Consider the following 13,341-nt stretch of genomic DNA (forward strand, 5'->3'; position numbering starts at 1 on the left):
TCTGTTTCCAAGATAATGTTTTCTATTTGAGGATTTCTGAAATGTTCTCCATCTGCCAGAAATGTGGATAGAAGCTAAATGCTGGTGTAACTCAGTGGCTCAGGCAGCATGTCTGGAGGAAAAGAATAGGTGACATTTCAGATCGGTACCCTCCTTCGGTGTGGGGCTTTCCCTCTGCCATTCTTGATGCATTTCCGCACACTTTCCTCTATTTCCTGCACATCTGCTCTCGTGTTCTCCCGTCACAGAGAGAGCACGGACAGCGTTTCCTTGGTTCTCACTGTGTACCCCCACTACCCTCCTAGCGCGGCATATCATGCTTCGTCGTGTTCATCAGCAACAATGGGGTCGCGCCACCGAAGCAGCCATTCGCTCCCACCTGTTTATTCTTTCCACAGGGACCACTTCCTCCACTCCTCCTCTCCCAGCAACCCATGGCGCATCTTCTTGCAACAGTAGGCGTTGCAACACTTGGCCTTTCATCATCTCACTCACCACCATCCATTGATCCAGATGACTCTTTGAGGCAAACTATCACGTCCAACATTCAGTGCTCACTGTGCGGCCTCCACTACAATGTACTTCAGTACTGGGCGACTGTTCTGCAGATCACCTGTGTTCTGTCCATGATGGCAATCCCGAGCTTCACATTCCATGGTATTAAACCCCTTTCCTCCATCCATACTGACGTTGGTCTTCTCCACCACCAATGTGTCTCTTTACAATGAGATGCCGCGCATTCGTGCACCACAAGTAAGGTGCTACACGCTGATTGTACCCATCTGCCAATTCACCCTCCCTCGCCTGTACCCACCTATCACTGCCAGTCTTTGTCCTGACCCGCTGAGTTCTTCCAGCTCTTTGTGTGTTTGCTTAACGATTGAGGCAGATACAATTTATTATGTCAGGAACGTCATAATTAATCGTGTAAACTTTGACGATGATTTTCCCCGAAGTACGCTGCCACAATAAAATTATTTGGCCAAATTTGCGATACAAATAGCCGAGAAACTTCATCCATTTCAGTAATTCCAAGATTTTTCCCACTCACGTGACCATTGCCAATTTTTATCCGCAATTAAATAAATGTATTACGGTTAAAAAATATTGAAGATCGTTGAATAAAAGAAGACCAAACACAAACGTCATAATTAAGGCCAAAATTTAACATTGGAAGAAAATGCAGAACGTCGGCTCTTTGAAATCAGAAATAACAAAGAATAACGTTTGGGGACAAGGAAATACGTACTGGAAATAGGAGAGCGGATTTTAGCTTATGGCGAGAAATGAGACTAGAACGTCTCCGAATTAACTAATTTTTATCACGACTATCTGTTCCATTTCCAGAATCCTTTGGACATATTTTTTGAAGATTTAACGTTGGGACGTGGAACCTAAAATCGTGAAACACGGGAATGCCATTCTGGGGGTATGTTTTCAATCACCATTCCAGCACCTTTACCGCTTCAAGTTTGTTTGTGCTTGCAGTACATATTGCTGCAAGTCCACTGCACCTGATCAGCGACCATTCTGAACATATCCACAATGTGTGGATGAATGTACCGTCGCCCGAATACAAGATTAATCTGCCTTGATGCTTTCCCTGGTCTTGTGTATCCTTACAATGAAAAGTCACGCACCCAACAACCACAGGTATGATGTTACCTTCTGTAATCTGACCTCTGGTTCAAAAATCTGCGAGTTTGGAAACGTACGATGAGAAGTGAAAATTACATATTTAAAGATGGATGAATGGTCAGTTTAAGATATATTGTAGACTATGGATTTTGTAAAGAAGATGTGAGGGGTGCAATAATGGAGACTCTGACAAACACGTTATAATTCTTTCTCGCGACTGTCGTAGCGCAACAGATTACGAAGAACTATTAATCCTGTTCAAAAAGTTAAAAAAGTATTATTACACTCAGTAGTCGAATAATAGGGATGGGGGGAAACGAAACACACATTATATGCACGACGATGGAAAGTTTTGACTAACTTATGATTTTCTTTAAGAGAAGAATAGAGAATGAAGTTGATATGAATTTCGTTTGGAAGGAGGAACTTTTGATATGAAGGAAGAATGGTCGGATCTTTGAATAAAACAACAGACAATGAACACGGAATTCGGATGTGGAAAATTATGAGCACCTGGGTAAAATGGGCAGGAGGGCTCCAAATAAATTGGCAGAGAGGCCACACGTATGCGAGGCTTCATGTGAGATGTTCTTCATAATGGGGAAAGAAGTGGAGGAGGGTTCTGGACTTCTCTGGCGAAAAAAAAAGTAATTCGGTAGTTTAGTTCAGTTCAGTTTAGTTTAGTTTAGTTCAGTTCAGTTTAGTTTAGTTTAACTTCGTTGAGTTTAGTTTAGATTAGTTACGTTTAGAGATGCAGCATGGCCACAGGCCCTTCGGCCCATCGAGACCACGTCGACCACTGCTCGCACTTTCGCCCAAGTCCTATGTTATTCCATTAATGCATTCACACTTTTACGCACTAAAGGCACTTTTACGCATTTAAAGGTATAATTAACATCCAGACCGCCATGTTTCTAGGATGTTGTGGGTGTGGGGGTGGGGTGGGCGGGGAACCCACGTGTTCGCAAGAAGCACGCGCAAACCTCGCATAGTCAGCACCCCAAGTCAGGATCGAACCCGAGTCTCTAGCACTGTTAACTGGCAACTGCGAGATGCGCCACTGTGTCGTCCATGGATCCCTGGCAAAGTTTGGGTTAATCGGATTGTAATGGGGGCAGTTGTGAGAGAACCTGACAGATCGCGAAGTGTACAGTTGGAAAACTTAAGTATAAACTGTTCCAATTCGCAGACGGGTCAAGAACATAGAAAGCACAGAATGTTACCAAACCAAAAGTTGCATAAGGAGAATTTTATTTTCCGCAATTCATCGGTAGGGTCTGGGGTGCACTGATAGTGATGGTAACTAGATTACGATATTCGATTTAGGAATCAATACCTTTATAGGATATTGGTATTAGTGAATTAAATGGCCCTGATGTCAAAGAAGAGTTAAGAGTGTTTTATTGTCAGTAGCCCCGAAACAGAACAATGAAATTCGTATTTGCAGCAGCACAACAGATATATAAATAATTGCAAATTGTCCCTTGTGTGTAGGATAATGCTAGTGTACGGTGTGATCGCTGGTCGGCGCGGACTCGGTGTGCTGAAGGGCACGTTTCCGCGCTGTATTTCTAAAGTCTAAAGTCCAAATGTAGAAATTCCTCCATAAGGAGGCATGAATTAACTGTCGTACATAGGGATGGCAATTTAGGCGTTGTGAATTTACGTCATGAAATGTTGTGAAATACATAAGCTTTATTGTGTGGACTGGTTACAAGAGTTATTGACCATAAGGTATGACAGCCTGGCAAATACCATTACGTAAACGATGATTCGATGATGTTTCTTCCAAGGGCAAAGTATCTCGAACTCGTCGACTTAAAGTGTTAATTGCATTTATTTCATTCACAGTATTGCCCGTGGACATTTCAAGCACAATCTGCTTTCTTTTTAATTTCACATTCCAGCATCTGCAGATCTTGATCGTCGATTTTTATTCAAAGTCTTGTTCATCTTTTTTTACACACTGCATATGGTTATTGTCCACGTTTTAGGATTGTAAAATTCACAGCAAATATATGGAAACCTGCGAGATTACAGATACAACTTCATATGCCGCAAACAGATATATATGATGCAAACAAAAATAAATTGTGGGTTGAGCCATAAACCATCCGCGGGCTATAGTCACACAGCGTGGAAACAGCCGCGTCAGACCAACTTCCTCACAACGACCAACATGTCGCATCTACACAAGTCCCACCTGCCTGCGTTTGGCCCGTCCCTATAAACCTGTCTGGTCACACAGAGAGTGGTGAATCTCTGGAACTCTCTGCCACAGAGGGTAGTTGAGGATTGTAAAGTTCATTGTTTATATATTAAGAGGGAGTTAGATGTGGCCCTTGTGGCCAAGGGGATCAGAGGGTATGGAGAGAAGGCAGGTACGGGATACTGAGTTGGATGATCAGCCCATGATCATATTGAATGGCGGTGCAGGCTCGAAGGGCCGAATGGCCTACTCCTGCACCTAATTTCTATGTTTCTATGTTTCTATGTCCTATCCATGTAAACACAAAATGCTGGAGTAACTCAGCGGGACAGGCAGCATCTCTGGAGAGAAGGAATGGGTGACGTTTCGGGCCGAGACCCAAATGGGAGAACTGGGAAACGGGAGGGGGATGGAGAGAGAAGGAAAGCAAGGGCTATTTGAAGTTAGATAAGTCAATGTTCATACCGTTGGGGTGTAACTAAGTTACACAAGCGAAATATGAGCTGCTGTTCCACCAATTTGCGCTGGGCCTCACTCTGACAATGGAGGAGGCCCAGGACAGAAAGGTCAAATTGGGATGGGAGGGGGAGTTAAAGTGCTGAGCAACCGGGAGATGGTAGGTTAAGGCGACTGAGCACAGGTGTTCAGCGATATGATCGCTGAGCCTGCGCTTGGTCTCCCCGATGTACAGAAGTTGATGCCTATATAACCATATAACCATATAACAATTACAGCACGGAAACAGGCCATCCCGGCCCTTCCTGACCGTGCCGAGCACTTACTCTCACCTAGTCCCATCTACCTGCACTCAGACCATAACCTTCCATTCCTTTCTCGTCCATATACCTCTCCAATTTATTTTTAAATTATAAAATCGATCCTGCCTCCACCACTTCCACTGGAAGCTTATTCCACACAGCTACCACTCTCTGAGTAAAGATGTTCCCCATCATGTTGCCCCTAAACGTATGTCCCTTAATTCTCAAATCGTGTCCTCTTGGTTGAATCTTCCCTACTCTCAATGGAAAAGCTTATCCACATCAACTCTGTCTATCCCTCTCATAATTTTAAAGACCTCTATCCCCCCTTAACCTTCTGTGCTCCAAAGAATAAAGACCTATCTTGTTCAACCTTTCTCTATAACTTAGGTGCTGAAACCCAGGCAACATTCTAGTAAATCTCCTCTGTACTCTCTCTAATTTGTTGACATCTTTCCTATAATTTGGCGACCAAAATTGTACACCATATTCCAGAATTGGCCTCAGCAATGCCCTGTACAATTTTAACATTACATCCCAACTTCTATACTCAATGCTCTGATTTATAAAAGCCAGCACACCAAAAGCTTTCTTTACCACCCTATCTACATGAGATTTCACCTTCCGGGAACTATGCACAGTTATTCCTAGATCCTCCGTTCTACTGCACTCCTCAATTAACTACCATTTACCTTGTACATCCTATTTTGATTTGTCCTGCCAAGATGTAACACCTCACACTTATCACATGGGAGAGCGGATACAGTAGATGAGGTTGGAGGTGGTGCAAGTGAACCTCTTTCTCACCTGAAAAGACTGTCGGGGTCCTTGGATGGAGTCGATGGGGGGAGGTGAAGGAAGTGGTTTGGGTGGGAAGGGACAAGTTGACCAGAGGATTGCAGAGGGAACAGTTTCTGCGGAAAGCAGAAAGGGGTGGATATGGGAAGATGTGGCCAGTAGTGGGAACCCGTTGGAGGTGGCAAAAATGTTTGAGGATTATATGCTGTATGCGAGGCTGAAGTGGTGGAAGGTGAGGACAAGGGGGCAGGACAGGCCTAAAGCCAATTGGACCGAGTGCTCCCAATTGAGCCCCGCGAGTAAGGGGGCCCCGCGCAGGAGTAATCTACTCTTGGCTCGGGTAGATCTACTCCAGGTGGAGGGGGGAGAGAGGGGTGGAGAGAGAGTAGAGGGGTGGAGGGGAAGAAAGAGGTAGACGAGGGGGGGGGTGGTGTGAGGGGAAATGGAGAAGGGGAGAGGGGGAGGTGGGTCGCTCCCTCACGGACCCGGGGCACCCCTCCAGTCACTGTGCTTCACGCACACAGCCCCGGCTCCACCCTTCTCTCTCCCTGGGGAGACACGGTGAACAATACACGGAGGGCCAGGCCGGGGGTTGGAGCAACGTTTACAAACATCGGCCTCAGCTCACACACGTCCGCCCGGACCCTGGCATCCGCTCCCTCTCCTTCCTTTCTTCCCTCCCTCCTTCCTCTCTCTTTTCCCTTCTCTCATTCGCTCCAACCCTTCTTTCTCACCTCCCTCCTTTCTCAACTTCCCTCCCTCCCCCTCCCCTCCTCCCTCCTCCCTCCCTCCCTCCCTCTCTCTCTCTCTCCTCCCTCCCTCCCTTCTCTCTCTCCCTCCCTTCTCTCCCCTCCCCTCCCTCCCTCCCTCTCCCCTCCCCCCACACACACATAACGCACAGACAACTAACACACACAACTAAGTTAGGATGGGGCAAAAGCCCAAAGGGTAGGATGGGGCTGAAGCCCAAAATGTAATGACTGGACTGTTTTTTCACCAATGGTTATTGGTTTTCCAGGATCTATTTAATTAAATTACTTTTTTTTTCATTTCACAGTAACTAAAACGTGGTATTGTAATTATGTACTTTTCAGAGATGATCTACACATTTTGTTTGTTACTTGTAGGCTTACATGTATGCAATTTTATATTAAAATGTAGCTTAGATCTGTTTGGTCCATTAACTCGCATGCACTTTTTCAGCGCACATTTTGATTACTTTCCATTCTACCATAGAGATATAGTCTATAATAGACTTTAATTATATTTCTATGAATCTACAGACCTTGGCTGGGAACCTGTGGCTCACCAAAATTGTTCCCAATTGGGCCCCGCACCTCCTAAGGCTGGCGCTGCAAGGGGGACTCTGTCCTTGTTGCGAATAGGGGGAGAGAGCAAGAGCTGAGCTGCGTGATATCCAGCAGACCCCAGTGAGGGCATCATCTATAAAGGAAGAGGGGAACCCCGGTTTCCTAAAGAATAAGGACATCTCCGATGATCTAATATGGAAAACCTCATCCTGGGCGCAGATGCCGCATAGACGGAGGAATTGGGAGTAGGAGATAGAGTCTTTACAGGAAGCAGGGTGGGAAGAAGTCTAGTCAAGATAGCTATGGGAGCCAGTAGGTTTGTAGTAGATGTTGGTCAATTGTCTGTCTCCTGTGATGGAGACGGTGAGATCCAGAAACGGTAGGGAGATGTCGGAGATGGTCCAAGTGGATTTGAGTGCAGGATGGAAATTAGACGTGAAGTTGACGAAATCAGTGAGTTTTGCATGGATGCAGGAGGCAGCACCGATGCAGTCGTCAATGTAGCGGAGGTAGAGTACGGGAATAGGGCCAGTGTAAGCATGGAACAGTGATTGTTCGACGTACACAACAAAGAGGCATGCATAGCTGGGGTCATATCCGTGTACTTGTCTTAATTATTTCTCTATATCAACTACCTCCTCTGGCATCTCATTCACCCACCACCATGTGTGTGAATAAGTTACCCGTCAGATTCCTATTAAATCTGGCCCCATTCACCTTAAACCGATGGTATGTCCTCTTGATTCCCCCAATCCCGGCAAGAGACTCTGTGCATCTACCCAATCTATTCCTCTCATGTTTTTATACGCCTCTATAAGGTCACTCCTCATCCTGCTGCGCTTGATAACTGTGACAATTCACATCTATTGAAATTGGTATTTGTTAGAGTGTTTGCAGATCCAACCATTAGTGTTAGTGTGAACTGTGAAAAGAATCATCGTAAATAAATAAATAGTAAATATAGTGTGGCACAGTGGTGCAGCTGGTAAATCCACTGCTTCACAGCACCAGAGACCCTTGTTCAGTCCTGACCTCAGGTGCTGTTTGTGTGGAATTTGCATGCTCTCCCTGTGACCGTGTAAGTTTCCTCCGGGTGTGCTCCAATTTCCCACCCAGATCCCAAAGACTTTTGGGTTTGTTGGTTAATCGGCCTCTTTAAACTACCAATAGTGAGATAACATACAACTAGTGTAAATAGGTGATCGATGGTAGGCCAAAGGACCCATTGCCATGGTATATTGATCAATCAAATAGTAATTGGATGAGCAAGGACGGTAAAAGGAACACAATGGTGAATAATGTGTGATCATCTCTTTGGTAGAAAAGTGGGAATTGGTGTTCAATGATTCAATAATTCAATAATTCAAACCTAAGTACAGCGAAATTCTTTGTTTTTACATACAATCCAGTAAAATCTTAGAAACATAGAAACATGGAAAATAGGTACAGGTTCAGCCCTTCAAGTCAGATCCCCCATTCAATATGACCATGGGTGATCATCCAAAATCAGTATCCCTTACCTACTTTCTCTCCATATCCCTTGATTTCCTTAGCCCTAAGATGCAATATCTAAATCTCTCTTGAATACATCCAGTGATTTGGCCTCCACTGTATTCGGTGGCAGAGAATTCCACAGATTCACAACTCTCTGGGTGAAAACGTTTTTCCTCTTCTCAGTCCGAAATGGCCTACCCCTTATTCTTAATACTTTAGATAAGTACAATCATATATCAGGTCAAGTCAAGTCAAGTGAGTTTATTGTCATGTGTCCCTGTATAGGACAATGAAATTCTTGCTTTGCTTCAGCACACAGAACAAAGTAGGCATTTACTACAAAACAGATAGTGTGTCCATATACCATAATATAAATATATACACACATGAATAAATAAACTGATAAAGTGCAAATAACAGAAAATGGGTTATTAAGTTTTGTCCGAGCCAGGTTGTACAAAAGTGCAATAATTTTAGTGTGAGAATAGTAGACTTACTCTCACTGTGGCAATATACAAAAAGTGGCCACATTTCTGGATCAGTGGGCTGAGGGACCAGGGGATTCTTGCAAATTAATTGCTGAACGTTAATATTTAAGTACAGTATCAAATGAGGGGTGCAAATAATATGATAATATATCTTACAGGAGGATGAGTATAACATTTGCTCCAACCGTTGAGAGCATCTCTGGACTATTGTATGTTAGTTTGCTCTCCTTCCCTAAGGAGAAGAAGTACAATTAATGTTTCACCAGATTGACGCCTTGAACATTGGGAGAGGATGTCAGGTGGGCAGAGATGTGGAATTATTAGGATAGATTAAGTAGAACGGTCTGTGATCTCCAGAGTTGAGAAGAATAATACATGACCTAATTGAAAATAGCTATTTTTTAATGTGGACTTGATGGGATAGATGTAAGACGACAGGACTCCAGCGGGTGCAATTAGAATCTGGAGCACTGTCCCAAAATATGAGGTCAGCCATCAAAGGAAGAGATGAGGAGGCATTTCTTCACTCATGGGCAGGTGAATCTTTGGAATTTTATTGGCAGATCAATGAAGTTTTACATATTAAATCAATTTGGCTATGGAATTAGTGCAAGAAGGTTGATCAATGACCTTTGTGTACACAGAGTCATGCAGCACACAAAAATACACAAAGTGCTGGAGTAACTCAGACAGCATCTCTGCAGAACATGGACAGATGACTTTCAGGTCGAATACCTTCTTCGCACTGACCTTACATACACGGAATCAAGCACCTTCAGCCTAAGTCATCCATGCCAACCAAAATGCCCCGTCTAACTAGTCCTATCTGCCTGCACCTATTGCTCAGGCGCTTTAGTCTTGACAATATCTTCCTAAATCATCTTGATGGTGGAACCTCACAGGGGCTGAATATCCTAGGCTAAGCGATTCATTTTCTGTGATTATTGAAATAGAAGAATATATTCTGAAAATTGGATGATTTACATGTGTAAAAGCTATATAGATGCAAAAACGTATTTGTCAGACACACCTGCAATTATTTTAGACAGGACAGAATAATACAAAACATCTCATAAATAGAGTAATCATTTCACTATTCATTCTGATGTTGACCAAGAGAAAAATACTCACAAAGAATGATCAGGGTCGCACTTTTTCTTTCCAAAAATGACACTGAGATGTCAGAGGATCAGTTTCACTACTCTCAATTAATGTTTACTTTAGTTTACTTTTATGCTTCAGCCCAACGAGCCTGTGCCGACCAGCACTATCCTACACACTAGGGACAATTTACAATACTACCAAAGCCACTTAACCTACAAACCTGTACATCTTCGGAATGTGGGAGGAAACCCGAGCACCGGGAGAAAACCCATGCGGTCACTGGGAGAACATACAAATTCCGCACAGATTGCACCCGCAGTCAGTTTCAAACCTGGGTCTCTGTTGCTGTAAAAGGCAGGAACTCTACCACGATGCCACTTGTGCCTTTGATAATGTATAACCATCACATGGCTACAGTTACAGTCAGTGGACTTGTGTTAGGATAAATTATAGAAACTGATATTGAATGGTAGAATAGACACAAAATGCTGGAGTAACTCAGCGGGTCAAGCAGCATCTCCATAGAAAAGGAATTGGTGGATAGGTGACCCCAGAAGATGGTGGCTTGGAAGGAAACCCTTTGCACCATGTTTCATTGTTGAGTTATAAAGCAGTCTAGCCAAATCCCACTTTTCATATCTTGGCCATACCTCATTGTAGACTCTTAGACTACCTTTTTCAGACTTTGTCTTGCACTAAACCCTATTCCATGTATCTGCGTACTGTGGACAGCTTGGTTGTAATCGTGTATAGTTTCCGCTGACTGGATAACACGTAACAGAAAGCTTTTCACAGTACCTCAGTTCATGTGACATAAAACTGAACAAAAGTAAAATAATAGGTGGTACACAAAAATGCTGGAGAAACTCAGAGGGTGCAGCAGCATCTATGGATCGAAGGAAATAGACAACGTTTCGGGCCAAAACCCTTCTTCAGACCTTTCGGGCCAAAACCCTTCTTCTAAAGTAAAATAATGCTCCATAGATGTCCAGGATCCCCCCCTAAACAATGTCACCAAGACATCAGAAGAACCGTTTTACATCTCTCCCAACAAATGGTGTCCTTGATGGTGTATCATCATCACCTGAACTATAGGTACAGACAGTGGATATTTTTTTTGGACCAATTATAGAAATCAATATTGAATAGTAAGAGCATACACGTGACAATGAACTAACTAAACTAAACCTTGCATGTTTGGTGCTGTAAGAGAACGTGACAGAATCAATAACAGTTTACAACACAGAAAAATACCACATTTACAATCAAACAAGTGTCTGCTTTATGTAAGAGAAATGCTGCACGTCTCATTATACCTGCCTTCTTCCTTATACCTGCCATGGACTTGCAAATTCTTTAATTTGAGACAATTCAGCAACCCTGAAATTATAACCCCCTCCACTACCCCATCCCAGCTCCAAATTAAAATTTTGATCATGTCCATCAAATTTATTTGTAGCCTCCTCCATCCCAATAGCTCCTTGATATTTCTTCTTTTGCACAAAACATTTGCCTTCAGCGATCCTGGTTTTAAAGTATAATATTTTGTGCATCCTTGTCTTTAAGACGCAGTGGCACAGTGGAGTGGTGGCTGGTAGAGCTGCTGCCTCACAGCATCAGAGACCCAGATCCAATCCTGATCTAAGACGCTGTCCACGTGGTGTTTGCATGTTCTCCCTGTGACCGCATGGGTTTCCTCCTGATGCTCCCACATTCTAAAAACATGAGGATTTGTAGGTTAATTGGTCTCTATAAAATTGACCCTAAAATGTCGGTAGTAGGATAACATAGAACTTGTGTTGATGGGTAATCGAAGGTCAGTGTGGACTCGGTTGGTCAAAGGGTCAATATCCATGCTATATCTCTAAACAATGTTCTTCTTAAAATGCCTTTGCAAATTTGACCAATTGTCTGCTGACTGATAGCATGCAATAAAAGCTTTTCACTGCACCTTGGTACGTGACAATAAACTAAAATGTAAACTGCAATTTTTTAATTACCTCTCCTCAATACTCCTCCATCCGTTGGGTTCATTATTTTCTGATTACCTTTCATTGACGTTTTGATTATTTTAATTCCATAAATGAAATCCTTAAACATGTTGTTGGTGGTTTGTAACATGCTTGTGGATGACAGCAAGGTCTCAGTTAAGATGAAAGGAAAAGTGTGAGCTAACATTCAGATTTAAATAGCTGTTGATGAGGAGATATAAAGAACCTGTATGTCTTTGGGGTGTAGGTGGAAACTGGCAGACCCAGAGAAAATCCACATGGTCACGGTGAAAATGTACAAACTTCGTACAGTCAGCAGCCATAGTCAGGATCGACTCCGGGTCTCTGGCACAGTCATTCAGCAACTCTACCACTGCGCCACCATGCCACCCGAGTTCCTCCAACTGTTGAATAAAAGGTTAAAAGTCACATATGCAGATGCTCCCAATAAAAATGTGTTTTAGGAAATAGTGGCAATGATGATTTTAAATGGAATGTGACAGAAGAAAGAATTCAGGAAGGATAATATTCAAGGAGAAAATTGCAATCTTACAGTTTGGAACATTCTTGATCAAGACTTAAACTGATGGAGGAACTCAACGGTTCAGGCAGCATCTGTGGAGGGAATGGACAGATATTGGATCGGGACCCAAGAGTGATTGTGGTGGGACAAAGTCTGGCAAGTGATAGGTGGATAGGGGGAGCAGGGGTTTGATTGGCAGATGAGTGGAGTGAGTGACAAGTAAGTGACTTTCCACCAAGAGAATCTGGATGGAGTACAGAAAGTAGCCCGTGTGGCAATAATCTCCCTTTGGTGTTGCTCTGAACTCTTTAACTGGATGACAGGCTTTGAGAGGCCAATTCTGAATATTATTGCTATTGTTCGGCCACATGAACCTTGGACCTTGTCAGCCTACTCTCTTAAAACCCCAGGCTCTCAACACAGAGAGAAAGACTGGGATATGAGAGAGGAAAGAGAGAGGGAAGATGGGAGAGGGAAGATTTTTCTCTCTCTCTCTCTCTCTCTCTTCTCTCTCTCCATTCTCTCTCTCTTCTCTCCTCTCTCTTCTCTCTCTCTCTCCTCTCCTCTCCTCTCTCTCCTCTCTCTCCTCTCTCCTCTCTCTCTTTCATCTCTCTCTTTCTTCTCTCTATGGAGAGAGAGAAGAGAGTCAGAGAGAGAAGGGAAAGAGAGAGAGGAGGAAGAGAGAGGGGGGAGAGAGAGAGGGGGAAGAGAGACAGGGAAAGAGAGAGGGGAAAAAGAGAGAGAGGGAAGAGAGGGAAAAGAGAGGGGAAGAGAGGGGAAATAGAGAAGAGGGGGAGAGAGAGAGAGGGAGGGAGAGAGAGAAGAGAGAGAAAGAGAGAGAGAGAGAGAGAGAGAGAGAGAGAGAGAGAGAGAGAGAGAGAGAGAGAGAGAGAGAGAGAGAGAGAGAGAGAGAGAGAGAGAGAGAGAGGGGGAGAGAGAGAGAGAGAGGGGAGAGAGAGAGAGAGAGAGAGAGAGGGGGAGAGGAGGGGAGAGAGAGAGAGAGAGAGAGAGAGAGAGAGAGAGAGAGA

The sequence above is a fragment of the Leucoraja erinacea genome, chromosome 11 (assembly GCF_028641065.1).
Source record: "Leucoraja erinacea ecotype New England chromosome 11, Leri_hhj_1, whole genome shotgun sequence".
NCBI classification, from domain to species: Eukaryota; Metazoa; Chordata; class Chondrichthyes; order Rajiformes; family Rajidae; genus Leucoraja; species Leucoraja erinaceus.